We start from the raw sequence: 27,309 nt of genomic DNA on the forward strand, positions 1-27,309 counted from the left end.
ATCAGAGTTCCTAGGAAGGAAACCCTTGTGAGAGGGGATAGAGAACTCTTTTCTTCATTCACTTTCCACCCATGCGACCTCAGAAATGCCAGAACAACTACTGTATGGGACCTGGCGATTTGAAAATTCGACGCCTGTATTAGAATGTCGTCTAGGTAAGGGGCTACTGCTATACCCCGCGGCCTTAGAACCGCTAGGAGTGACCCCAGAACCTTCGTAAAGATTCTTGGTGCCGTAGCTAACCCAAAGGGAAGAGCCACAAATTGGTAATGCCTGTCTAGGAAGGCGAACCTGAGAAACTGATGATGATCTCTGTGTATCGGAATGTGCAGATAAGCATCCTTTAAGTCCATGGTAGTCATATATTGAACCTCCTGGATCATAGGTAGGATGGTTCGAATAGTCTCCATCTTGAAGGATGGGACCCTGAGAAATTTGTTTAGGATCTTGAGATCTAAGATTGGTCTGAAGGTTCCCTCTTTCTTCGGAACCACAAACAGATTTGAATAGAAGCTTTGCCCCTGTTCCTCCTTTGGAACTGGGTTGATCACTCCCATAACTAGGAGATCTTGAACACAATGTAAGAATGCCTCTCTCTTTATCTAGTTTGCAGATAATTGTGAGAGGTGAAATCTTCCTTTTAGGGAAGAAGCTTTGAAGTCCAGAAGATATCCCTGGGACACGATTTCCAACGCCCAGGGATCCTGGACATCTCTTGCCCAAGCCTGGGCGAAGAGAGAAAGTCTGCCCCCTACTAGATCCGTTACCGGATCGGGGGCTGATCTTTCATGCTGTCTTAGAGGAAGCAGCAGGTTTTTTGGCCTGCTTTCCTTTGTTCCAAGCCTGGTTAGGTCTCCAGACCAGCTTGGACTGGGCAAAATTTCCCTCTTGTTTTGTATTAGAGGAAGTTGAAGCTGCGCCACTCTTGAAGTTTCGAAAGGCACGAAAATTAGGCTGTTTGGTCCTTAATTTGTTGGACCTATCCTGAGGAAGGGCGTGACCTTTTCCTCCCGTAATATCAGAAATGATCTCCTTCAGTCCAGGCCCGAATAGGGTCTGCCCCTTGAAGGGAATGTTGAGAAGCTTAGACTTTGAAGTAACGTCAGCTGACCAGGATTTAAGCCATAGCGCTCTACGCGCCTGAATAGCAAAACCTGAGTTCTTAGCCGTTAGTTTGGTTAAATGAACAACGGCGTCAGAAACAAATGAATTGGCTAGCTTAAGAGCTTTAAGCTTGTCAAGGATATCATCCAATGGGGTTTCTACCTGTAGAGCCTCTTCTAGAGACTCAAACCAGAAGACCGCAGCAGCAGTGCAGGGGCAATGCATGCAAGGGTCTGGAGAATAAAACCTTGTTGAATAAAAATTTTCTTAAGGTAACCCTCTAAATTTTTGTCCATTGGATATAGAAAAGCAAAACTGTCCTTGAAAGGGATAGTTGTACGCTTCGCTAGAGTAGAGACTGCTCCCTCCACCTTAGGGACCGTTTGCCACAAGTCCCGTGTAGCGGCATCTATGGGAAACATCTTCTTAAAAACAAGAGGGGGAGAGAACGGTACACCTGGTCTATCCTATTCCTTAGTAATAATTTCTGAAAACCTCTTAGGTATTGGAAAAACATCAGTGTAAACAGGCACTGCGTAGTATTTATCCAATTTACACAATTTCTCTGGGACTACAATGGCGTCACAGTCATCCAGAGTTGCTAAAACCTCCCTGAGCAACATGCGGAGGTGTTCTAGCTTAAATTTAAATGTAGACATATCAGAATCAGGTTGAAGTGTCTTCCCTGAGTCAGAAAAATCACCCACAGATAGAAGCTCTCCTTCTTCGGCTTCTGCACATTGTGAGGGTATATCGGACATAGCTACTAAAGCGTCAGAGAGCTCTGTATTTGTTCTAGCCCCAGAGCTGTCTCGCTTTCCTTGTAACCCTGGCAGTTTGGACAATACCTCTGTAAGGGTATGATTCATAACTGCCGCCATGTCTTGTAAAGTATACGCAATGGGCGCGCTAGATGTACTTGGCGCCCCTTGAGCGGGAGTTATAGGCTCTGACACGTGGGGAGAGTTAGTCGGCATAACTTCCCCCTTGTCAATTTTCTCTGGTGATAAATCTTTTAAAGCCAGAATATGGTCTTTATAACTTATAGTAAGATCAGTGCATTTGGTACACATTCTAAGAGGGGGTTCCACAATGGCTTCTAAACATAATGAACAAGGAGTTTCCTCTATGTCAGACATGTTTAACAGACTAGTAATGAGACCAGCAAGCTTGGAAAACACTTTAATTAATGTGAAAAAGCAGATTATAAAAAATGGTACTGTGCCTTTAAGGGGAAAAAAACAAACACAAAAATTGCAAAACAGTGAAAAAAGCAGTTAACTCTATGAAATTTTTACAGTGTATATAATAGACTAAAATAGCATTGCACCCACTTGCAAATGGATGATTAACCCCTCAGGTTCAAAAACAAAGCAAAAAAACTGTAAAAAACGTTAAAACAGTCACAAGCAAACTGCCACAGCTCTACTGTGTCTCCTACCTTCCCATAAAACGACTTTTGTAGGCACAAAACCCTTTACAGAGGTCCAATATGTCAGGGGACTCCTTCAGGGAAGCTGGATGTCTCAGAATGTAAAAAACAACTGCGCAATTAGAGTGCGAAAATAGGCCCCTCCCACCATGCACTCAAACTCAGAGGGCCTTAAAAAACTATTCCTAGGAGTAAAATAACAGCCATGTGGAAAACTAGGCCACAAACAAAGATTTATCACCTCAGTAAAAAACGTTCTTTATATAAATGCAAACGTTTTACATACTAAGCCATAATAGAAAGTAATATGAAAATTACTTTTTACTGCAAGCATGATGCCAGTCGTTTATTAAATCGCTGCAATCAGGCTTACCTTAACTATATCAGGCACTGTCAGCATTTTCTAGTTCTATCATCCTCTAGAAAATAATATACTGAACATACCTCAGGGCAGTTAATTCTGCAGGCCGTTCTCCCAGCTGAAGTTTCCTCATACTCTTAGTTATGTGTGAGAACAACAGTGGACCTTAGTTACAACCTGCTAAGATCATCAAAAACCTCAGGCAAATTCTTCTTCTAATTTCTGCCTGAGGTAAAAAACAGTACAACGCCGGCACGGTTTAAAAATAACAAACTTTTGATTGAAGATAAACTACACTAATTCACCACATCTCTCTAGCTACTTCCCTTGTCGAGAGCTGCAAGAGAATGACTGGAGGTGGCAGTTAGGGGAGGAGCTATATAGACCGCTCTGCTGTGGGTGATCCTCTTGCAGCTTCCTGTTGGGAAGGAGAATATCCCACAAAAAATGGATGAATCCGTGGACTGGATACATCTTACAAGAGAAATATAATTTATGCTTACCTAATAAATTCATTTCTTTCATGGTGGTGAGGGTCCATGAGCCCTTACTCCTGGGAAATACTCTCCTGACCACTAGGAGGAGATAGCCAAACCTACAAGAGTTCTTAAATCCCCTCCCACCCTACTGGAAACTAGTCTGACATATAGCCATGCAACGAGAAGGAGGGTAGAAATGAATAATAGCAAAAAAATGGAGTAGGGAAAAAAAAAGAGGTGCATACCTGAAACTGCTTCCATACAAAAAAAAACTAAATTAAAAAAAATTAAAATTACATGAAAAAATAGGCGGGGTCTCGTGGACTCTCCACACCATGATTTTTTTTTTTATTTATCAGGTAAACATAAATTAAATTTTCTTTCATATAGGTCCAAAAAACATTACTCCTAGAAAAGTAATTCCCAAGCTGAGGAGTCCACGAGTAATGAGTGCGGGACAAAATGATAACTTAATATTTAATTATATTTTTTAATTTTTAATATATTTAATAATTTTTTATGTTCATGCTACAAAAACATAAAAATTGTAGAATTTAGAAAAATTATGTAAGGAAGACCAAGTAGCCTTGCAAATTTGATCAACAGATGCCTCATTCTTAAAAGCCCAGGAAGTAGCCACTGACCTAGTAGAATAGGCAGTAATACATTTAGGAAGAGACTGCCCAGCCTCCAAGTAAGCCTTATGAATAAAAAAAAAAAGAGGCTAACAAAACATTTGAAGCCTTTTGACCATTAGTGTACCCGGAAAAATTAACAAACAAACTAGAGTATTGCCTAAAATCCTTAGCAGCCTGCAAATAAAACTTCAAAGTTGAGACAAAAGATCTTGGCACAGCGGAAGAGGCCATGGAGGACAACTGGACATCTGATCCGCAAACCAAGTTCTGCAAGGCCAATCTGGAGCAATCAGAATTACTGATGATACCTCCTGGTTGATCCTGGCTATCACTCTTAGTAACAGAATAAGTGGAGGAACAACGTAATCCAGACGAAAAAAACAATGAGCTAATAAAGCATCCAAAAACTCCACCTGAGGATCCCTTAACCTCACAAAGTATTTGTGAATCTATATGAAAACTTACAGATGAAGAAATTATTCCACTGGATGAAGGGATTGGCGACTGAGAAAATTTGTTCCCCAATGATTCACCCCTAGAATATGAATCACACAGATTAAAAAAATTGATATGCAAAACAGAAAGAGAAGCAGTCTGCCAGGAACGAACAGAAGCATCAATAGCTTGTTCTGAGGCCCGGTTACCACCTGGAAGTAGCTTCTTTCTGCCCAATTGTGCTTTTCACAGAGGAAAACTTTCCTGTAGTATATCAGTCTGATCCCACCGACAAGGTCAGTCCAGCCCCGAAATACCAGGCAATTCTCCTCTGAACAAGGAAAAGGCAACCCCAGACGATCGTTTCGGCCTTCTGTGGGCCTCATCAGTGAGGTGCAGCCATATTCCTCTAAGCACATTGAGCAAGGAGTCCACGTCTGGTTTCCCCCATCACCCATAGGGAGACTGTCCCCAGGGTCATATTTACATATGCAAAACAGAAAGAGAAGCAGTCTGCCAGGAACGAACAGCAGCATCAATAGCTTGTTCTATGGCCCGGTCACAACCTGGAAGTAGCTTCTTTCTGCCCAATTGTGATGGTTTCCAGGTTGAGAGCTTCTCTCTTTTTATTTATGCAAATTATGATATTTTGGGAAGTCTCCCTAAGTGTGATGCGGGAATCCAGACGTGGACCCGTTGCTCAGTGTGCCTAGAGGGATATGGCTGCACCTCAATGACGAGGCCCACAATAGGCCGAAATGTACGTCTGGGGTTTTGCGGTTTCTCTCGTCCGGAGAGGGATTGCCTGCTATTTCGGGGCTGGACTGTACTGTGAAGTCAGGATCAGACTGATATGCTTTAGGAAAGTTCTTCTCTGTGAAAGGCACATGTTGAGCAAAAAGAGGCTGCTTCTTGGGTGGTAACTAGACATAGAACAAGCTATTATGCTATTGTTCGTTTCCAGGTTGAGCACTTCTCTCTTTTTATTTATGCAAATTATGACATTTTGGGAAGTCTCCCTAAGTGTAATGCGGGAATCCAGACGTGGACCTGTTGCTCCATGTGCCTAGAGGGATATGGCTGCACCTCACTGACGAGGCCCACAATAGGCCGAAACGTATGTCTGGGGTTTTGCCGTTTCTCTTGTTCAGAAAGGGATTGCCTGGTATTTCGGGGCTGGATTGTACTGTGAAGTCAGGATCAGACTGATATGCTTCAGGAAAGTTCTTCTCTGTGAAAGGCACATGTTGAGCAAAAAGAGGCTGCTTCTTGGGTGGTAACTAGCCATAGGACAAGCTATTATGCTATTGTTCGTTTCCAGGTTGAGCGCTTCTCTCTTTTTATTTATGCAAATTATGACATTTTGGGAAGTCTCCCTAAGTGTGGTTGCGGGAATCCAGACATGGACCCGTTGCTCAGTGTGCCTAGAGGGATATGGCTGCACCTCACTGACGAGGCCCCCAATAGGCCGAAACGTACGTCTGGGGTTTTGCTGTTTCTCTCGTTCAGGGAGGGATTGCCTGGTATTTCGGGGCTGGACTGTACTGTGAAGTCAGGATCAGACTGAGCAGACTGTGAAAAGCACATGTTGAGCAAAAAGAGGCTGCTTCTTGGGTGGTAACTAGCCATAGAACAAGCTATTATGCTATTGTTCGTTTCCGAGTTGAGCGCTTCTCTCTCTTTATTTATAAAAAAAATTGATCTCTGCCCAAGTCAGAATTAGAGATACCCCAGACTGCACCCCAACCTGAAAGACTTGCATCTGTCATGATCACAGTCCATTTTAGACGGGCAAAAATGCCCCTTGATCAATGGACTGATGATTTATCCACAAAGAAAGAGATTGCCTTGTTCTGAAATCCAGAAGAATCTTCTGTTACAGCAGATTGTAATCCCTGCACTACTGACGAAACATATAAAGCTAAAGAGGTCTCGTGCAACCGAGCAAAGGGAAAATCATAAGAAGCTGCTATCATCAGACCTAATACTTCCATGCAAAGAGCTACAGAAGGAAAAGGAACAGACTAAAGATTTGCACAAGCTGCAAGAAATTTCAGCCTTCTCTCATCTATAAAGGAAAGTCTCAGAGACTGAATCTTTTATCAAACCCTGGACCGAGAAGAGAAAATTGATTATCTAACCATGCTTTTGAAGAAACAACAAAAGTCTGTTGGTATTAGATATTGCTAAATGTAAAGATGAAGCCTGTAACAAAATATTGTCCAGGCAAGAAACCACCAAAACACAAAGTTCTTATAACGATATAGAGTCCCCAGAACTTTTGTAAAATTTCTGGTAGCGGTAGCCAGACTAAACGGAAGAGCACCACACTAGGAAATGCTTGTCCAGGAATGCAAATCTTAGAAAACAATAATGATCATTGGGAATAAGTAATGTTCTTAACAGGACCTTTTTAGTGGGTGCACCAATCAGCTGATTTTACTGACCACTCAGCTAAATTTTTAACTAATATTAAAAGGGACAGCCTAGTCAAAATTAAACTTGAATGATTCAGATAGGGCATGTAATGTTTAACACATGTCCAATTTACTTTAATTATCAAATTTGCTTTGTTCTCTTGGTACTCTTTGTTGAAAGTTAAACCTAGGTAGGCTCATTTGCTAATTTCTAAGCCCTTGAAGTCAGCATCTCATCTTGGTGCATTTGGACAGTTTTTCACAGCTAGAATACGCTAGTTGATGTGTGCCATATGACTAACATTGTGCTCACTCCTGTGAATTTACATATGAGTCAGCACTGAGTGGCTATAATGCAAGTCTGCAGAGGCTTAGAAACAAGGTAATCACAGAGGTAAAAAACATAATTTATGCTTTCCTGATAAATTCATTTCTTTCATGGTGGTGAAAATTCACAATCTATTACTCTTGGGAATTACTCTTCTCAGCAAAGATTCCCAAAGCCCAAGTGCTCTATAAAATCCCTTCCACCTCACACATACCTTAGTTTAACGTATAGCCATGCAAAGTGAGGAAAGAAAAAGTAATAAGAGCCATAAAAGGAGCATGGATTGGAATATCACTAATCGCCAGCAGGAGGAGGCAAAGAGCACCACAGCAAAGCTGTTAAATGTCACTTCCCTTACCCATAACCCAAAGTCATTCAGCCGAAGGGAAATTAAAAAAAGAAAAAAAAACACAAAGGTGCCTGAGGTTTTAGTAAAAAAATAACCGTATCCGGAAATAAATAAATAAATTTATCAGGTAAGCATAAATTATGTTTTCTTTCCTAAGATATTGTGAGTGCACAGCAATACCCAAGCTAGAGGACACAGATGATTAGGGAGGGATAAGACAGGTAACCTAAACAGAAGGCACCACCTCCCAAAAGAAGCCTCAGCCTAAGCAAAAGTATAAAATTTATAGAATTTGTAAAAACAATGCAAGGAAAATCAAGTTGCAACCTTGCAAATCTGTTCAACAGAAACTCCATTCTTGAAAACCCAAGAAAAGGAAAACAGTCCTTATGAACGAGCTGTAATCCTCTCAGGAGACTGCTGTCCAGCAGTCTCATATGCCAAACAAAATATACTTTTCAACCAGAGAGAAAGAGAAGTAGCAGTAGGTTTTTGACCTAAACATTTCCCAGATAAACAAACAGGGCAGAAGACTGACGAAAATCCTTAGTCGTCTGTAGATGGAATTTAAGATCACGCACCACATCCAAGTTGTGCAACAAACGTTCCTTATGAAAAGAAGGATTAGGACATTGAGAAGGAACAACAATTTCCTGATTAATATTTCAATTAGAAACAACTTAAGGAAGGACCATCTTATAGGCAAGAAAGATAAGATAAGCTGAATCATACAGCAAAGCCGAGAGTACCTAAACTCTCTGAGCAGAAGATATAGCAAAAATAAATAAAACTTCCAAGATAAAAATTTAAAATCTATGGAATGCTATGGCTCAAACTGAGCCTGCTACAGAACCTTAAAACCAAGGTTTAAGCTCCAAGAGGAGCAACAGACAAACACAGGCCTGACAAAAAGATTATATGTCTGGAACATCCGCCAGACCCTACTTCCAAGCGTGGGATTCACATCAACCAGGGAATTTACGCCATGCCTTATGGTAAAAGTTACTAGTAACAGGTTTGCAAACCTGAATCATGGTCTCAATGACCAATTCAGAAAAACCACGCTTAGACAAAACTAAGCATTCAATCTCCAAGCAGAAAGCTTCAAAGAAAATGAAGTTGGATGAACGAATGTACCCTTAATTAGAAAGTCCTTCCTCAGGAACAACCACCAAGGTGGAAGAAATACATCTCTGCTTGATCTGTATACCAGATCCAGCGAAACTATGCAGAAACTATTAAAATACCAATGCTCACTCCCATTTGATACGAACAATGACTCATGGAAGGAGAGCAAACTAATGAACAGGGATGTCAGACTGAAATCCCAAGGAAACGCCAGGGTATTTAACAGAGCAGCCTGCTGATCTCTTGCCCTTTAACATACTGCCATCTCCAGCTCCAGCACCCCCATTTGAAGACTAACCTGGAGAACACCTCCGGGAGAAGCACCCACGTTCCCTGTATTCACTCCTGAAATGTCAATAGTGGATAAACAACGAATGTGAGCGTCCGCCCCCCCGAACAATCCACACCAAAAATGGCAAAGGAACTTTCAGCTCCAAAATGTTTATGGGGAGAGCAAACTCCACCCAAGTCCATAGTCACCAATCCAACAGGCTAGCGACTGTGGTCACTATTACTCAGGAAGGTCTCCGGAAGCATGTGACCCGAGACAAATAAAAGATTCTGGAGAATATGGGCAACGATCTAGCTACCTCTCGCAAGCTAAGCGAGCGCTCTACCACTTATTCCCCTCTCTGATCCACAGGGAAGAATCTAATGTCGACAGATCTAGATCTATCCTCCAAGACAGAGCCACAGGATCCCCGGTACACTATCTGAACATGCATAACAGCAGAACCTCAGATGGGGTCGAGCAAAGGCCAATTACCTTCATACATTGAGCTAATGAAGTGCCGAAAGAGGCAAGAATTCTCTATTCTCTGACAAAAATATTTTAAGAGATAGGGAAACTAATATGGTCTCTACGAAACTACCCCTGTAGATGGAACAAGGGAACTGGTCTTCAGAATCACTTCCATCCGTTGGAATGAAAAAGGACAACAAGATCTCTGAATGAGTGTTTAAAAGATGGCGTCTGAACCATTATGACATCCAGGAAGGGTACACAAGCAACTCCCTGAAACCTGATCACTGCCAATATAGCCCCCTCTGAGAGCCATGGCAAAGCCAAAAGGAAGAACCACAAACTGAAAGTGTTTAGATAGAAAAGCAAAGCTCAGGAACTTGAAAATACACGTCCTCCAGGTCTAAGGTCACCATGAACTGACCCTCCTAGACCAAAGGAAGAATGGAACCATTGGTTTCCATTTGAAGAACGGTACCCTGAGACGAAAAAATTCCCTCCTTTTCGGGTATCTAAGCCCCTGTTCCCTTACAGGAACTGGAACTATCACTCACAGGGAAAAGAAGTTGCAAACGCACTACAAAAACGCCTCACTGTTATCTGGCCTACAGATACATTTTTTGAGGTGGAACCTGCCTCAGGGAGAGAAGGAATGATTAATATGTAGCAACCCTGAGGTACTATGTCTACAGCCTATCTGGGACATCTTGCATACATGATTGAAAACAAACAGAGAAGTGCAACCCCCCCACTTGGACCAATTCCGGAATGGAGGCAAATTCCTTTAGGTCTATTAATCTTGTCTTATGGTAAAAAAACATAATTTATGTAAGATGTTACCTAATAAATTAATTTCTTTCATAGTGGCAAGAGTCCATGAGCTAGTGACATATGGGATATACATTGCTACCAGGAGGAGCCAAAGTTTCCCAAACCTCAAAATGACTATAAATACACCTCCCACCACACTCATACCTTAGTTTAATGTATAGCCAAGTAGTGAGGTGTAAAAAGGAGTAAAAAAGCATACAAAAAGAGGAACTGGAAAAAATAATGTGCTTTTATACAAAAAAATCATAACCACCAAAAATAGGGTGGGTCTCATGGACTCTTGCCATTATGAAAGAAATGAATTTATCAGGTAAGTTCTTACATAAATTATGTTTTCTTTCATGTAAGTGGCAAGAGTCCATGAGCTAGTGATGTATGGGAGGGATAAAATAAAAATAGCTATTTCCGCTGAGAAATTAAATCCAAATAATAATTAAGTTTTCTTAAAAATTTTAAAAAACTGAAATCATAGGCAATAGAATCAAACTGAGACAACTGCCTCAAGAACCTTTCTACCAAAGACTGCTTCAGAAGAAGCAAATACATCAAAATGGTAAAATTTAGTAAATGTATGCAAAGAAGACCAAGTTGCTGCTTTGCAAATCTGATCAACTGAAGCTTCATTCTTGAAAGCCCAAGAAATGGCAACTGATCTAGTAGAATGAGCTGTAATTCTCTGACGTGGAGACTGCCCCGCCTCCAAATAAGCTTTGCGAATCAAAAGTTTTAACCAAGATGCCAAAGAAATGGCAGAGGCTTTCTGACCTTTCCTAGAACCAGAGAAAATAACAAATAGACTAGAAGTCTTTCTGAAATCCTTAGTAGCCTTAACATAGTATTTCAAAGCTCTTTCCACATCCAAAGAATGTAAAGATCTTTCAAGAGAATTCTTATTCTAATTTAAACGAAGTCCGCAAAACAGCTTTGTCTTGATTGAAAATCAGATAAGGAGACTCACATGAGAGAGCCGACAAATTAGAAACTCTTCTAGCAGAAGAGATAGCCAAAAGAAATGACACTTTCCAAGAAAGTAGTTTAATGTCCAAAGAATGCATACGCTCAAAAGGAGGAGCCTGCAAAATCCTTAAAACCAAATTGAGACTCCAAGGAGGTGAAATAGACAACAACAGGTATGACATGAACCAAAGCCTGAACAAAACAGTGAATATCAGGAGGTTTAGCAATCTTTCTATGAAATAAGACAGAAAGAGCAGAGATTTGTCCCTTCAAAGTATTTGCAGACAAACCTTTATCCAAAACATACTGAAAAAACTGTAAAATCCTAGGAATTCTAAAAGAATGCCAAGAGAATTTATGAGAGGAAAACCATGAAATAATTGGAGAAACGAGATTTGGATGAAGGAAGGGCCCTTGAAGTAGAAGGTCCTTCCTTAATGGAAGACTCCACGGAGGAGACAATGACATTTCCACCAGATCTGCATACCAGATCCTGCTAGGCCAGGCTGGTGCAATGAGAATCACTGGCACCCTCTCTTGCCTGATCCGAGCAATGACCCAAGGAAGAAGGGCAAACGGGGGAAACACGTATGCCAGACTGAACCTCCGACAATTTAAACAGAAAAATAAAATTTTACAGAAAAAAACTGCCCAAAAATAAAACGTTACTGTCCCTTTAATAGACGTTTGTCTTTTTTTTTTTCTTTTAAAGAAAACAAACAAATAACAGGCTGAACTTCTAAAACGCAGACAGAAATCCTACAGCACACCTCTACACCAACCAAACAACTTTTGCTGAGGTGATAATCTTACCCCCTCCAACCAGAAACGGAATCCGGACTTGAGGAAGAAAAACACTGCACCCATTCAGCGTACCACTGAAAATACAGGCCTCAACAGGAACTGCACACTACGGCAGTTCCGTACTAATGAGGAGGAGAGCGCGTGAAAACTCACGCCAAAGCAAAACACCTCCCATCGTGGGCGTGCCTCCCCACCTCCCGGACGGCCTAAGAGTAAAACAAACAGCCGCCGGGAGCACTGCGCAGCATAACACTCAAAGCAAAGGGCAAGTGAAAACCAAGCTGAACCCCTCTAACCTACTTCCAAACCCTGGAAGACCAGAACAATAGGGGAAAATAAAAAACTAAGAGCCAAAAAAACTCCCAACATAACAGTGCCCCACGCCGATAAGCACATAACACGGTCCCTGCCAGAAAAGAAAACCTGCAAGGCAGAGTTATCCAATAAGTGCCATAAGAATCTTTCCTGTTTAAGCAGAAAATGAAAAAAAAAATAGCACTTACTTTTACAGAATATACTGCCTGGCAGCAAGGCAGTTCCCTAGGCTTGAGAGGATTCCATTCAAACAAGAACCTGTAGAAAGAAACAAAAGACTAAGTAAACCTATATAGTCTCTTATCAAAGAAAAAGGGCAGCATCACAACCTGAGAGGCGCAGAGGGGATTATACCCCCCAAGTTCTCCGGAGCTCAAAAGCCACCACAGCTCTACTGAAGAGACTGATGTGGAATACAGCTAAACCCCCAAAGAAAAAAAAACAAAAACAAACTTGCTTTGTTTAGAAAAATAAAAAATTCTTGATTGAAGAATCAGACACCTAACTTTACCACCTCCATGCACTACAAGCAAAGAGAATGACTGGGGGTTGTGGGTAAGGGGAGTGGTATTTAACAGCTTTGCTGTGGTGCTCTTTGCCTCCTCCTGCAGGCCAGGAGTGGTATTTCCCAATAGTAATTATGATGATCCGTGGACTCACTGTGTCATTACAAATTAACATAAATTATGCTTACATGATAATTTTGTTTTCTTCAGATGGAAAGAGTCCACAGCTGCATTCATTACTTTTGGGAAATAAGAACCTGGCCATCAGGAGGAGGCAAAGACACCCCAGCCAAAGGCTTAAATACTCCTCCCAATTCCCTCATCCCGCAGTCATTCTGCCGAGGGACAAGGAACAGTAGAAGAAATACCAGGGTGAAAAGGTGCCAGAAGAAATAACAGACTGTGGACTCTTTCCATCTGAAGAAAAGAAAATTATCAGGTAAGCAAAATTTATGTTTTTCTTCATAAATGGAAAGAGTCCACAGCTGCATTCATTACTTTTGGGAAAACAATACCCAAGCTATAGAGGACACTAAATGCACAAACGGGAGGGTAGAAAAGGCGGCCCATTCTGAGGGCACCAGGCTTGAAAAACCCTTACCCCACAAAAAACCTGCTTCGTTCGAAGACAAGAAACTTTGGAAAGGAAAAGAGGCCCCCAAGGTCACTGACCCATAGCTAGTCCACCAGCCTTGCTAGAGACCGCAGAAGAACACAGCTGAGCCAGCACGCCTCCAGGAGACACCGTCGCTCAGAAAGCGGTCCTCAACAACTTACCAGAGAAGGGGGAATAAGCAAAGATTCCCCGAAAACCCCAAAAAAGGGTATAACAATTTCCAAAAAAGGAAAACATCAAGAACCAAGCCAAACTCACATAGACCGAAGCCAGATGCGAGATTAAGGGGAGGCAACGCCCAGACCCTAAATGTACAGAAACCACAAGGTTAAAACCAGGAATCCGACACAGAGAATAACTTCTCAACAAGATAGTGTAACCACAACCTAAAGAAGACTGAAGACAGAGTCCTCAAGGAACTCAAAATACTGCAGTCTTCATAAACGAAATACGATATACGTGCAGCAAAACCCAGAAGGCAAGCCTCTGGATCCATACTAGACACTACAATCATACTCAGGATGACGCCAGTAGTAAACTACTTGCATGCAAGTAAGAAAAGCAGAGGATAGGTCATAAACCCTACCACCAACTAAAGAACATCCACTAAACAGTGGACCCTGCTCAGGAGTAACAAAAAATCCGCCAGCCCTACTCTATATCCTGAACATGGAGAAGCACAGAAACCTCAAAAAGGCTCACCGTACTACAAGGGCCCAAAGGCGAACTAGAGACTTGGTGAAAATCTGCCAACACACCGATAAAGTGCAAACTGTTGCGACTGAGTTCAAACTGCAACCTCCCGCTTGCTATACAGTAAAGTAACCCACAGGCCTCTACAGCTGGCTGTCAGGTCTGAAGGACAGGGGAACAGAAAAACCCCACCCAACCCCAAAAAGGGACGGAAAAATATGGACTCAGTCACCCAACGGAAATCAGGTGCCAACCCAAGAAGTCGAAAAATAGGAAGTCCAAGAGCATTCATAGGAGAGGAACAGAGAAAATACAATAGAGCCTCAGAAGCGCCAGCACGACATTCCATGACAGTCTCGAACATGAAGACATCATCACCCCAGAGAACGGAGGCTCTCCTCTAGAGGATAAAAAACTCCCGTTCCAACAACCTGAACACAGGACAGGATCATCAACCTCCAGAGAGAGGAAATACCACCCCCATAAGGAGGAGAAACGACCCCTCCGAATGGGAGAGTACAGAAGAAACAGCGCACAAGCTCATAAGCCATGAAGCCATAGGCTGAGGAAACAATTCCAAATGAAATCATCTAGACGTCATAGATGAACATCGAGTAACTCCCCAAAAGAATAAGAGTACACCTCAGACAAAGGGCACAGACCAAAGGTCATAGCCTGTGTACCCTGGAAAAACATAATTTATGCTTACCTGATAAATTTATTTCTCTTGTAGTGTATCCAGTCCACGGATCATCCATTACTTATGGGATATTAACTCCTCCCCAACAGGAAGTGCAAGAGGATTCACCCAGCAGAGCTGCTATATAGCTCCTCCCCTAACTGCCATTACCAGTCATTCGACCGAAAACATGCAGAGAAAGGAAAACCATAGGGTGCAGTGGTGACTGTAGTTTAATGGAAAAATTACCTGCCTTAAAGTGACAGGGCGGGCCGTGGACTGGATACACTACAAGAGAAATAAATTTATCAGGTAAGCATAAATTATGTTTTCTCTTGTTAAGTGTATCCAGTCCACGGATCATCCATTACTTATGGGATACCAATACCAAAGCTAAAGTACACGGATGACGGGAGGGACAGGCAGGCTCTTTATACGGAAGGAACCACTGCCTGAAGAACCTTTCTCCCAAAAACAGCCTCCGAAGAAGCAAAAGTGTCAAATTTGTAAAATTTGGAAAAAGTATGAAGAGAAGACCAAGTTGCAGCCTTGCAAATCTGTTCAACAGAAGCCTCATTCTTAAAGGCCCAAGTGGAAGCCACAGCTCTAGTAGAATGTGCTGTAATTCTTTCAGGAGGCTGCTGTCCAGCAGTCTCATAGGCTAACCGTATTATGCTACGAAGCCAAAAGGAGAGAGAGGTAGCCGAAGCTTTTTGACCTCTCCTCTGACCAGAATAAACGACAAACAGGGAAGACGTTTGTCGAAAATCTTTAGTTGCCTGTAGATAAAATTTCAGGGCACGGACTACATCTAGATTGTGTAGCAGACGTTCCTTTTTCGAAGAAGGATTAGGACACAAAGATGGAACCACAATCTCTTGATTGATATTCCTGTTAGTGACCACCTTAGGTAGGAACCCAGGTTTAGTACGCAGAACTACCTTGTCTGAATGAAAAATCAGATAAGGAGAATCACAATGTAAGGCAGATAACTCAGAGACTCTTCGAGCCGAGGAAATCGCCATTAAAAACAGAACTTTCCAAGATAACAACTTGATATCAATGGAATGAAGGGGTTCAAACGGAACCCCCTGTAAAACATTAAGAACTAAGTTCAAACTCCATGGTGGAGCAACAGTTTTAAACACAGGCTTGATCCTAGCTAAAGCCTGACAAAAAGTTTGAACGTCCGGAACTTCTGACAGACGTTTGTGTAAAAGAATGGACAGAGCTGAAATCTGTCCCTTTAAGGAACTAGCGGATAAACCCTTTTCTAAACCTTCTTGTAGAAAAGACAATATCCTCGGAATCCTAACCTTACTCCATGAGTAACTCTTGGATTCGCACCAATATAAGTATTTGCGCCATATCTTATGGTAAATCTTTCTGGTAACAGGCTTCCTAGCCTGTATTAAGGTATCAATAACTGACTCAGAAAAACCACGTTTTGATAAAATCAAGCGTTCAATTTCCAAGCAGTCAGCTTCAGAGAAATTAGATTTTGATGTTTGAAGGGACCCTGGATCAGAAGGTCCTGTTTCAGAGGTAGCGACCAAGGTGGACAGGATGACATGTCCACTAGATCTGCATACCAAGTCCTGCGTGGCCATGCAGGCGCTATTAGAATCACTGATGCTCTCTCCTGTTTGATTCTGGCAATCAATCGAGGAAGCATCGGGAAGGGTGGAAACACATAAGCCATACCGAAGGTCCAAGGTGCTGTCAAAGCATCTATCAGAACCGCTCCCGGATCCCTGGATCTGGACCCGTAACGAGGAAGCTTGGCGTTCTGTCGAGACGCCATGAGATCTATCTCTGGTTTGCCCCAACGTCGAAGTATTTGGGCAAAGACCTCCGGATGAAGTTCCCACTCCCCCGGATGAAAAGTCTGACGACTTAAGAAATCCGCCTCCCAGTTCTCCACTCCCGGGATGTGGATTGCTGACAGGTGGCAAGAGTGAGACTCTGCCCAGCGAATTATCTTTGATACTTCCATCATTGCTAGGGAGCTTCTTGTCCCTCCCTGATGGTTGATGTAAGCTACAGTCGTGATGTTGTCCGACTGAAACCTGATGAACCCCCGAGTTGTTAACTGGGGCCAAGCCAGAAGGGCATTGAGAACTGCTCTCAATTCCAGAATGTTTATTGGTAGGAGACTCTCCTCCTGATTCCATTGTCCCTGAGCCTTCAGAGAATTCCAGACAGCGCCCCAACCTAGTAGGCTGGCGTCTGTTGTTACAATTGTCCAGTCCGGCCTGCTGAATGGCATCCCCCTGGACAGATGTGGCCTAGAAAGCCACCATAGAAGAGAATTTCTGGTCTCTTGATCCAGATTCAGAGTAGGGGACAAGTCTGAGTAATCCCCATTCCACTGACTTAGCATGCACAATTGCAGCGGTCTGAGATGTAGGCGTGCAAAGGGTACTATGTCCATTGCTGCTACCATTAAGCCGATCACCTCCATGCATTGAGCTACTGACGGGTGTTGAATGGAATGAAGGACACGGCATGCATTTTGAAGCTTTGTTAACCTGTCTTCTGTCAGGTAAATCTTCATTTCTACAGAATCTATAAGAGTCCCCAAGAAGGGAACTCTTGTGAGTGGAAAGAGAGAACTCTTCTTTTCGTTCACCTTCCATCCATGCGACCTTAGAAATGCCAGTACTAACTCTGTATGAGACTTGGCAGTTTGAAAGCTTGAAGCTTGTATCAGAATGTCGTCTAGGTACGGAGCTACCACAATTCCTCGCGGTCTTAGTACCACCAGAAGAGCACCCAGAACCTTTGTGAAGATTCTCGGAGCCGTAGCCAATCTGAATGGAAGAGCTACAAACTGGTAATGCCTGTCTAGAAAGGCAAACCTTAGATACCGGTAATGATCTTTGTGAATCGGTATGTGAAGGTAAGCATCCTTTAAATCCACTGTGGTCATGTACTGACCCTTTTGGATCATGGGTAAAATTGTCCGAATAGTTTCCATTTTGAACGATGGAACTCTTAGGAATTTGTTTAGGATCTTTAAATCCAAGATTGGCCTGAAAGTTCCCTCTTTTTTGGGAACCACAAACAGATTTGAGTAAAACCCTTGTCCTTGTTCCGACCGCGGAACCGGATGGATCACTCCCATTAATAAAAGATATTGTACGCAGCGTAGAAACGCCTCTTTCTTTATTTGGTTTGTTGACAACCTTGACAGATGAAATCTCCCTCTTGGGGGAGAGAATTTGAAGTCTAGAAGGTATCCCTGAGATATGATCTCTAACGCCCAGGGATCCTGGACATCTCTTGCCCAAGTCTGGGCGAAGAGAGAAAGTCTGCCCCCCACTAGATCCATTCCCGGATCGGGGGCCCTCGATTCGTGCTGTCTTAGGGGCAGCAGCAGGTTTCCTGGCCTGCTTGCCCTTTTTCCAGGACTGGTTAGGTCTCCAGCCTTGTCTGTAGCGAGCAACAGCTCCTTCCTGTTTTGGTGCAGAGGAAGTTGATGCTGCTCCTGCTTTGAAATTACGAAAGGAACGAAAATTAGACTGTCTAGCCTTAGGTTTGGCTCTGTCTTGAGGCAGGACATGGCCTTTACCTCCTGTAATGTCAGCGATAATTTCTTTCAACCCGGGCCCGAATAAGGTCTGCCCTTTGAAAGGTATATTAAGCAATTTAGATTTAGAAGTAACGTCAGCTGACCAGGATTTTAGCCACAGTGCTCTGCGTGCCTGAATGGCGAATCCGGAATTCTTAGCCGTAAGTTTAGTTAAATGTACTACGGCATCTGAAATAAATGAGTTAGCTAACTTAAGGGCTTTAAGCTTGTGTGTAATCTCATCTAATGGAGCTGATTCAAGTGTCTCTTCCAGAGACTCAAACCAAAATGCTGCTGCAGCCGTGACAGGCGCAATGCATGCAAGAGGTTGCAATATAAAACCTTGTTGAACAAACATTTTCTTAAGGTAACCCTCTAACTTTTTATCCATTGGATCTGAAAAGGCACAGCTATCCTCCACCGGGATAGTGGTACGCTTAGCTAAAGTAGAAACTGCTCCCTCCACCTTAGGGACCGTTTGCCATAAGTCCCATGTGGTGGCGTCTATTGGAAACATCTTTCTAAATATCGGAGGGGGTGAGAACGGCACACCGGGTCTATCCCACTCCTTAGTAACAATTTCAGTAAGTCTCTTAGGTATAGGAAAAACGTCAGTACTCGCCGGTACCGCAAAATATTTATCCAACCTACACATTTTCTCTGGTATTGCAACTGTGTTACAATCATTCAGAGCCGCTAACACCTCCCCTAGTAATACACAGAGGTTTTCCAGCTTAAATTTAAAATTTGAAATATCTGAATCCAGTTTGTTTGGATCAGAACCGTCAACCGCAGAATGAAGCTCTCCGTCCTCATGTTCTGCAAATTGTGACGCAGTGTCTGACATGGCCCTAATATTATCAGCGCACTCTGTTCTCACCCCAGAGCGATCACGCTTACCTCTTAGTTCTGGTAATTTAGCCAAAACTTCAGTCATAACAGTAGCCATATCCTGTAATGTGATTTGTAATGGCCGCCCAGATGTACTCGGCGCTACAATATCACGCACCTCCCGAGCGGGAGATGCAGGTACTGACACGTGAGGCGAGTTAGTCGGCATAACTCTCCCCTCGTTGTTTGGTGAAATATGTTCAATTTGTACAGATTGACTTTTATTTAAAGTAGCATCAATACAGTTAGTACATAAATTTCTATTGGGCTCCACTTTGGCTTTAGCACATATAGCACAGATATCTTCCTCTGAATCAGACATGTTTAACACACTAGCAAATAAACTAGCAACTTGGAAATACTTTTCAAGTAATTTACTATAATATGAAAACGTACTGTGCCTATAAGAAGCACAGAAAAAGTTATGACAGTTGAAAATTAATAAACTGAAAAGTTATAGCATCAAATCTTTGTAAAAAACCACAATTTTAGCAAAGGATTGCTCCCATTAGCAAAGGATAACTAACCCTGATAGCAGAAAAAAAAAATAAAAAAAAAAAATACAGAAATAAACGTTTTTTTATCACAGTCAACTACAATCTCACAGCTCTGCTGTGAGTGATTACCTCCCTCAAAACAAGTTTTGAAGACCCCTGAGTTCTGTAGAGATGAACCGGATCATGCAGGGAAGACAAACTTCTGACTGAATTTTTTGATGCGTAGCAAAAGCCCAAAAAAGGCCCCTCCCCCTCACACATAACAGTGAGAGAGATCAGTAAACTGTCATAAATTAAATAAAACGACTGCCAAGTGGAAAAAAATAGTGCCCAAAACATTTTTTCACCCAGTACCTCAGAAAATTAAACGATTTTACATGCCAGCAAAAAACGTTTAACATTAATAAATTGAGTGTTATTAAAAAGCCTGTTGCTAGTCCCTGCAAATTAGGCTAAAGTCTTATGCACACAGTATAATTCCAGTGAAGTGCCATTCCCCAGAATACTGAAGTGTAAAATATACATACATGACAGCCTGATAACAGTTGCTGCTACTGCATTTAAGGCTGAGTTTACATTATATCGGTATGGCAGAATTTTCTCATCAATTCCATTGTCAGAAAATAATAAGCTGCTACATACCTCTTTGCAGATTAATCTGCCCGCTGTCCCCTGATCTGAAGTTTACCTCTCCTCAGATGGCCGAGAAACAGCAATATGATCTTAACTACTCCGGCTAAAATCATAGAAAAACTCAGGTAGATTCTTCTTCAAATTCTACCAGAGAAGGAATAACACACTCCGGTGCTATTATAAAATAACAAACTTTTGATTGAAGGTATGAAACTAAGTATAATCACCACAGTCCTCTCACACATCCTATCTATTTGTTGGGTGCAAGAGAATGACTGGTAATGGCAGTTAGGGGAGGAGCTATATAGCAGCTCTGCTGGGTGAATCCTCTTGCACTTCCTGTTGGGGAGGAGTTAATATCCCATAAGTAATGGATGATCCGTGGACTGGATACACTTAACAAGAGAAAACTGGATCGCACCGAACCAGCCACAGGTAAGTCTGCCGGACATCCGGAAGATCCACAACAAAACTATAGGCCTGAGTAAAATCTATAGGCCTAAATCCCAGATTGTTCCATTCCTCTGAAATCTCAACCCAAAAGGGAAGAAGACACTCCAAAGGGAACTAAAGTACGACAAAGTCGCACAAGTGGCCTAGAAGCCCACCAAGGCGATAAAACAACGCTCAGGTCAAGGTCAACCGAAGAGTGAGCAAAACAAAGGCTAGTCTCCATAATCCCCTCCGGAGTATCAGAGTACCATACCCAAGGAAAAAGAATGCAGAGCATCCTCAACCCCGGTATAAAAAACCCCAAAGGCGAAGCTTGGAGAAGGAGACAGAACAGCCTATCGTCCCTGATAGGGAACAACTTAATTCCCGAAGTAGGAAAAAGCCACAAGGACCTCCCATAAGGCGGCCAAGACCGCTAAGGGGCAACATACAAGTCCCATCTGGGGGCAAGGAGGTCTTAAATCCTCCCAACCTCCAACCTACACGGGGAGGAATACTCCACATACCGACATAAAGACGGAATCATGAGAGAGTCAAACTAGTATTTATATAGTGCCCTTCTTCCAGTGGGCCATGAAGCACTTTTCCAGCGCCCGCACTCGGATTAACCAAATCGGCAGCTGAAAATTAATAGCTGTGACTATTACCCAATCTGAATGGTACTCAACGTATCGTCAGAAGGATGAAGGGCAAAGTTGGCCCTGACGGGACAGAATCTGAGACCCTAGGGTCTTTGAACAGGCCTAGTAGTCAGAGCATTTTACCAACTGAGTTACCTTGCCGGCATCAGCCAGCTGGAGAGATCAATGAGGACTGAACCAATCACTCAAGCCTCACGAACCCTCAGGTCCACTCACAATAAACTGAAACTTGTAAAAGAGAACAAGCATAACACAATAATATGTGAGGCAATCAGCGCCCAACCGGACCAGCCAGGCAGAACAGGTGTCACGTGTCTGAACAAGGCTTTAGTACAGAAGGACTGTTCCTGTCAAGGCCGTATAGCATCCCCCCGAGAGAGGGAAAACAGTAGACACACATAGGACTAAACACGTCCTTAACAAACTTCCTTAGAAGTAACAATGCGATCAAACATCGTGAGTATCGATTCCAGACAAACTTCCCAAAGGAAACATAAAATATGAAAGTTATTCAAATAAAATAAAAGGATAAGGCAAACCGCAGGTTTATCGCCTAAGTAGAACAGACGTACCCGCAGGAATGCCCAACAGGGCCCCTGTTCTACCAAGCTCAAACTGGAAAAAGTACTCGATAACAAGACTATAAGAAGATTACTTCATCCCCTTATGTCTATTTCTGCAAGCTATTCGAAGAAGCAGACTGAGAAGTCTCAGATCCAATAAGGATGGGATCTTCCAACAAGGCCAAAGCGTGCCTCCAAAGAACACGAAGGCTAGTCATTCTTTACCGAAAAGCGCAGCATACCTGGCCTCGAAGGCTGACCCCCTGAAGCCTCAGGGACAGTCATTCCCCCAGGTAGTTGAACAGGCCAACTTATGCCTGAAGTGCCCTGGATAACGGAACACGAACAGTATCCAAAACCAACATCTGGAAGTTGCATATTTGCTAGTGCCAAAATGATGGACATGCGACATTGTGCCGAAACCCCTGGCAGGAAGAAGCTACCTTCTGGAGAATGGGAAGCACATTTTGGGTTACCTGCATGCGTATTAAGCGATGGTGGAAGGGAACTCGCCATTCGGAGGACAGAGGCCTCAGAGGCAGATGGCTCAGCAGCTCCTTGATTCCCTGATCCCGAGGAATTGAGTACTCTAACACGGCATTCAGAAGATAACTGATAGGCTAGATTCATCCGGGGCAATACGCATTCTGCGCACAGAGTAGAAAATAAAACAGAGACGTCGTCTCCGCTGAATCAGACTCCTCCATAGCTAGGATATTGATACAAGATTTGGACCCAAAACTTAAACGGCTCCCCACAATGGCTGGGGCACTCCTCCCAAGAGCCCTATACCAGCATATCCGAATTTCTCCGTCGCCACAGGGCTAGGAATGCGGAAATGGAGAGTCAAAAAATGTGACCATGCCCGGTCACAAGGTGAACCGCACAGTCTAGAAAAGCGTGCACGACCGTAAAGGCCGCGTCACTTCCAAAGGTTGTTATGTTCCACAAGCCATGAGCCTAAGTAACACTACGCATAAGCAGGTCGAATCACATAACAAACATGATTAACCCCCCCTGTTCAATAACCCCCCTCAGAAGATATTACCCTTGATTCCAAGATACAAAAGGCGCCTCACTGAGAGCCTTATGTTAAGTTAGTCCCACAAGGTGTGTAGCCTCTCAGGAAACATTTGCAATACAATACAATCATGACGAAAATAAAATGATCGTACCGGAATCTACGCCGTGGAACAGGAACACGGCCATTCAAGTGTGACGGATAGTAGCATCGCCTCCGCGATGGACTTTAGAGAAGAAAGTAGGCAGCGGAGCGAAGTTCGACAACGCCGATTGCTTGAGGAGCTGTTAACATGAGTCAGGATGGTTTCGCAGAAAGACTCTCCTTGCATCTCTAGACTAACTTTCATCCAATCCCTCACTGAGAGACTGATAGGATTACTTAAAACTCCTGTCCCATGTCAAAGAGTACTACCCTCCATAAGAGACAAAATAAATTCTGACAATTCTCTGCCAACCTCTTGGGACGAAAGGCAAAGAATGACTGGGGGGTGAGGGAAGTGGGAGGAGTATTTAAGCCTTTGGCGGGGTGTCTTTGCCTCCTCCTGGTGGCCAGGTTCTTATTTCCCAAAAGTAATGAATGCAGCTGAGGACTCTTTCTATTTATGAAGAAAAAGAGAACCTTCCAAGATAATTTAATGTCAATGGAATGCAGAGGCTCAAACGGAACCTGTTGCAAAATCTGAAGAACAAGATTTAGGCTCCAAGGAGGAGCCCCAGATCTAAACACAGGTCTGATCCTAATCAGAGCCTTAACAAAGGACTGCACGTCTGGAAGCTCAGCCAGTGTCTTGTGCAAAAAAACAACAGGGCAGAAATCTGTCCCCCCAGGGAACTAGCAGAAAGGCTTCTCTATCCCATCCTGGAAAAATATTATATTCTGGCAACCTTAACTCTGTGCCAGGAAAAAACATGTTCTTCACACCAGAATAAGTAGGTCCTCCACACCTTGTGGTAGATACGCCGAGTAACTGGTTTACGAGCTTGAATAAGAGTATCAATGACACGTTCAGAAAAACCTCTCTGAACTGGCAATGAACTGGAAGTGCTGGTCCAGTTCATTGCCAGTACACATTGGACAATCGACAAGAGAGGCACGTGAGAGGATATCTGAGCACAAGTCAAATATTAGATGTGGCAAGGATGCTCCAGTGTCTGCACATTTTCTACAAGCAGGACATAGTATCAGCCAGTTACGCTTCCAAATTTTGGAACATATACACATGCCTAGGAGAGGTGGTGATAGAGAGGCCTTATTGAATAAAAGGGAAGCCTTTTGGATCAATGAGCTTAACACCTTATGGCCTAAAGGCCTCAATAGGGAGTGTAACTGGACAACATTTAAAATCTAAAAATTGTAACTTAATATTGAGTAAAATAAATAGGTTACTTCTTTTAGTAAGCGTAGGGGTTTGCATTTACCTTTGCTATATATTTAAATTTAGCATTATAGTGGATTATACCTTAACTAGTAAGTCAAAAAAGGTCATTTGAGTGACATTATTGGATATAGACATTTGGCATTACCTGCATATTCACTGAGTACCCATTAGTTTTTAAATTTCTGACTTACTGTAATATGGGTATCCTTTGTTGAAGGATTCGCATATATATCAATTTTTTAATCTATATATAGTCCATTCGATTGATTGTGTTCCTATATATATATATATATATATATATATATATATAGTAATAAATTTTGATATGAGTATTGTGATTAATTTTAAATTTTAAATTCCAATAAATTTGAATATTTAATATATTTATTTTCACTAATATATTCACATTGAATTTAGTTGTCACAAATATTATTTTTAGTATTCTAATTTTTTACTTTTTATTTTTCATTTTTATAGGATCACTTGGCACTTTACTTATGAAGTTGGTTATTGAATTTGTGCAATATATACAATGTAAAATATTTTGTAACACATTTGTATCTTTGTAATTGCAAGAAAAACATAATTTATGTAAGAACTTACCTGATAAATTCATTTCTTTCATATTAGCAAGAGTCCATGAGCTAGTGACGTATGGGATATACATTCCTACCAGGAGGGGCAAAGTTTCCCAAACCTCAAAATGCCTATAAATACACCCCTCACCACACCCACAATTCACTTTAACGAATAGCCAAGAAGTGGGGTGATAAAAAAGTGCGAAAGCATATAAAATAAGGAATTGGAATAATTGTGCTTTATACAAAATCATAACCACCACAAAAAAAGGGCGGGCCTCATGGACTCTTGCTAATATGAAAGAAATGAATTCATCAGGTAAGTTCTTACATAAATTATGTTTTCTTTCATGTAATTAGCAAGAGTCCATGAGCTAGTGACGTATGGGATAATGATTACCCAAGATGTGGATCTTTCCACACAAGAGTCACTAGAGAAGGAGGGATAAAATAAAGACAGCCAATTCCTGCTGAAAATAATCCACACCCAAAATAAAGTTTAATGAAAAACATAAGCAGAAGATTCAAACCGAAACCGCTGCCTGAAGTACTTTTCTACCAAAAACTGCTTCAGAAGAAGAAAACACATCAAAATGGTAGAATTTAGTAAAAGTATGCAAAGAAGACCAAGTTGCTGTTTTGCAAATCTGATCAACCGAAGCTTCATTCCTAAACGCCCAGGAAGTAGAAACTGATCTAGTAGAATGAGCTGTAATCCTCTGAGGCGGAGTTTTACCCGACTCAACATAGGCAAGATGAATTAAAGATTTCAACCAAGATGCCAAAGAAATGGCAGAAGCTTTCTGGCCTTTTCTAGCACCGGAAAAAATAACAAATAGACTAGAAGTCTTTCGGAAAGACTTAGTAGCTTCAACATAATATTTCAAAGCTCTAACAACATCCAAAGAATGCAACGATTTCTCCTTAGAATTCTTAGGATTAGGACATAATGAAGGAACCACAATTTCTCTACTAATGTTGTTGGAATTCACAACTTTAGGTAAAAATTCAAAAGAAGTTCGCAACACCGCCTTATCCTGATGAAAAATCAGAAAAGGAGACTCACAAGAAAGAGCAGATAATTCAGAAACTCTTCTGGCAGAAGAGATGGCCAAAAGGAACAAAACTTTCCAAGAAAGTAATTTAATGTCCAATGAATGCATAGGTTCAAACGGAGGAGCTTGAAGAGCTCCCAGAACCAAATTCAAACTCCAAGGAGGAGAAATTGACTTAATGACAGGTTTTATACGAACCAAAGCTTGTACAAAACAATGAATATCAGGAAGAATAGCAATCTTTCTGTGAAAAAGAACAGAAAGAGCAGAGATTTGACCTTTCAAGGAACTTGCGGACAAACCCTTATCTAAACCATCCTGAAGAAACTGTAAAATTCTCGGTATTCTAAAAGAATGCCAAGAAAAATGATGAGAAAGACACCAAGAAATATAAGTCTTCCAGACTCTATAATATATCTCTCTAGATACAGATTTACGAGCCTGTAACATAGTATTAATCACAGAGTCAGAGAAACCTCTTTGACCAAGAATCAAGCGTTCAATCTCCATACCTTTAAATTTAAGGATTTCAGATCCTGATGGAAAAAAGGACCTTGAGACAGAAGGTCTGGTCTTAACGGAAGAGTCCACGGTTGGCAAGAGGCCATCCGGACAAGATCCGCCTACCAAAACCTGTGAGGCCATGCCGGAGCTACCAGCAGAACAAACGAGCATTCCTTCAGAATCTTGGAGATTACTCTTGGAAGAAGAACTAGAGGCGGAAAGATATAAGCAGGATGATACTTCCAAGGAAGTGATAATGCATCCACTGCCTCCGCCTGAGGATCCCAGGATCTGGACAGATACCTGGGAAGTTTCTTGTTTAGATGAGACGCCATCAGATCTATTTCTGGAAGTTCCCACATTTGAACAATCTGAAGAAATACCTCTGGGAGAAGAGACCATTCGCCCGGATGCAACGTTTGGCGACTGAGATAATCCGCTTCCCAATTGTCTATACCTGGGATATGAACCGCAGAGATTAGACAGGAGCTGGATTCCGCCCAAACCAAAATTCGAGGTACTTCTTTCATAGCCAGAGGACTGTGAGTCCCTCCTTGATGATTGATGTATGCCACAGTTGTGACATTGTCTGTCTGAAAACAAATGAACGATTCTCTCTTCAGAAGAGGCCAAAACTGAAGAGCTCTGAAAATTGCACGGAGTTCCAAAATATTGATCGGTAATCTCACCTCCTGAGATTCCCA

The 27,309-nt window shown here is 42.2% G+C and overlaps 1 protein-coding gene across 1 annotated transcript in view; it reads right to left on the reverse strand.

Annotated features, from left to right (window-relative positions):
• TOPAZ1 (testis and ovary specific TOPAZ 1) overlaps positions 1 to 27,309 on the reverse strand; it is a gene marked incomplete at its 5' end in the record, with an annotated part of 739,661 nt that overhangs the window by 301,635 nt on the left and 410,717 nt on the right. The gene's annotated exons all lie outside the window — the stretch shown is intronic.

The sequence above is a fragment of the Bombina bombina genome, chromosome 5 (genome assembly GCF_027579735.1).
Source record: "Bombina bombina isolate aBomBom1 chromosome 5, aBomBom1.pri, whole genome shotgun sequence".
In the NCBI taxonomy this organism is placed as follows: Eukaryota; Metazoa; Chordata; class Amphibia; order Anura; family Bombinatoridae; genus Bombina; species Bombina bombina.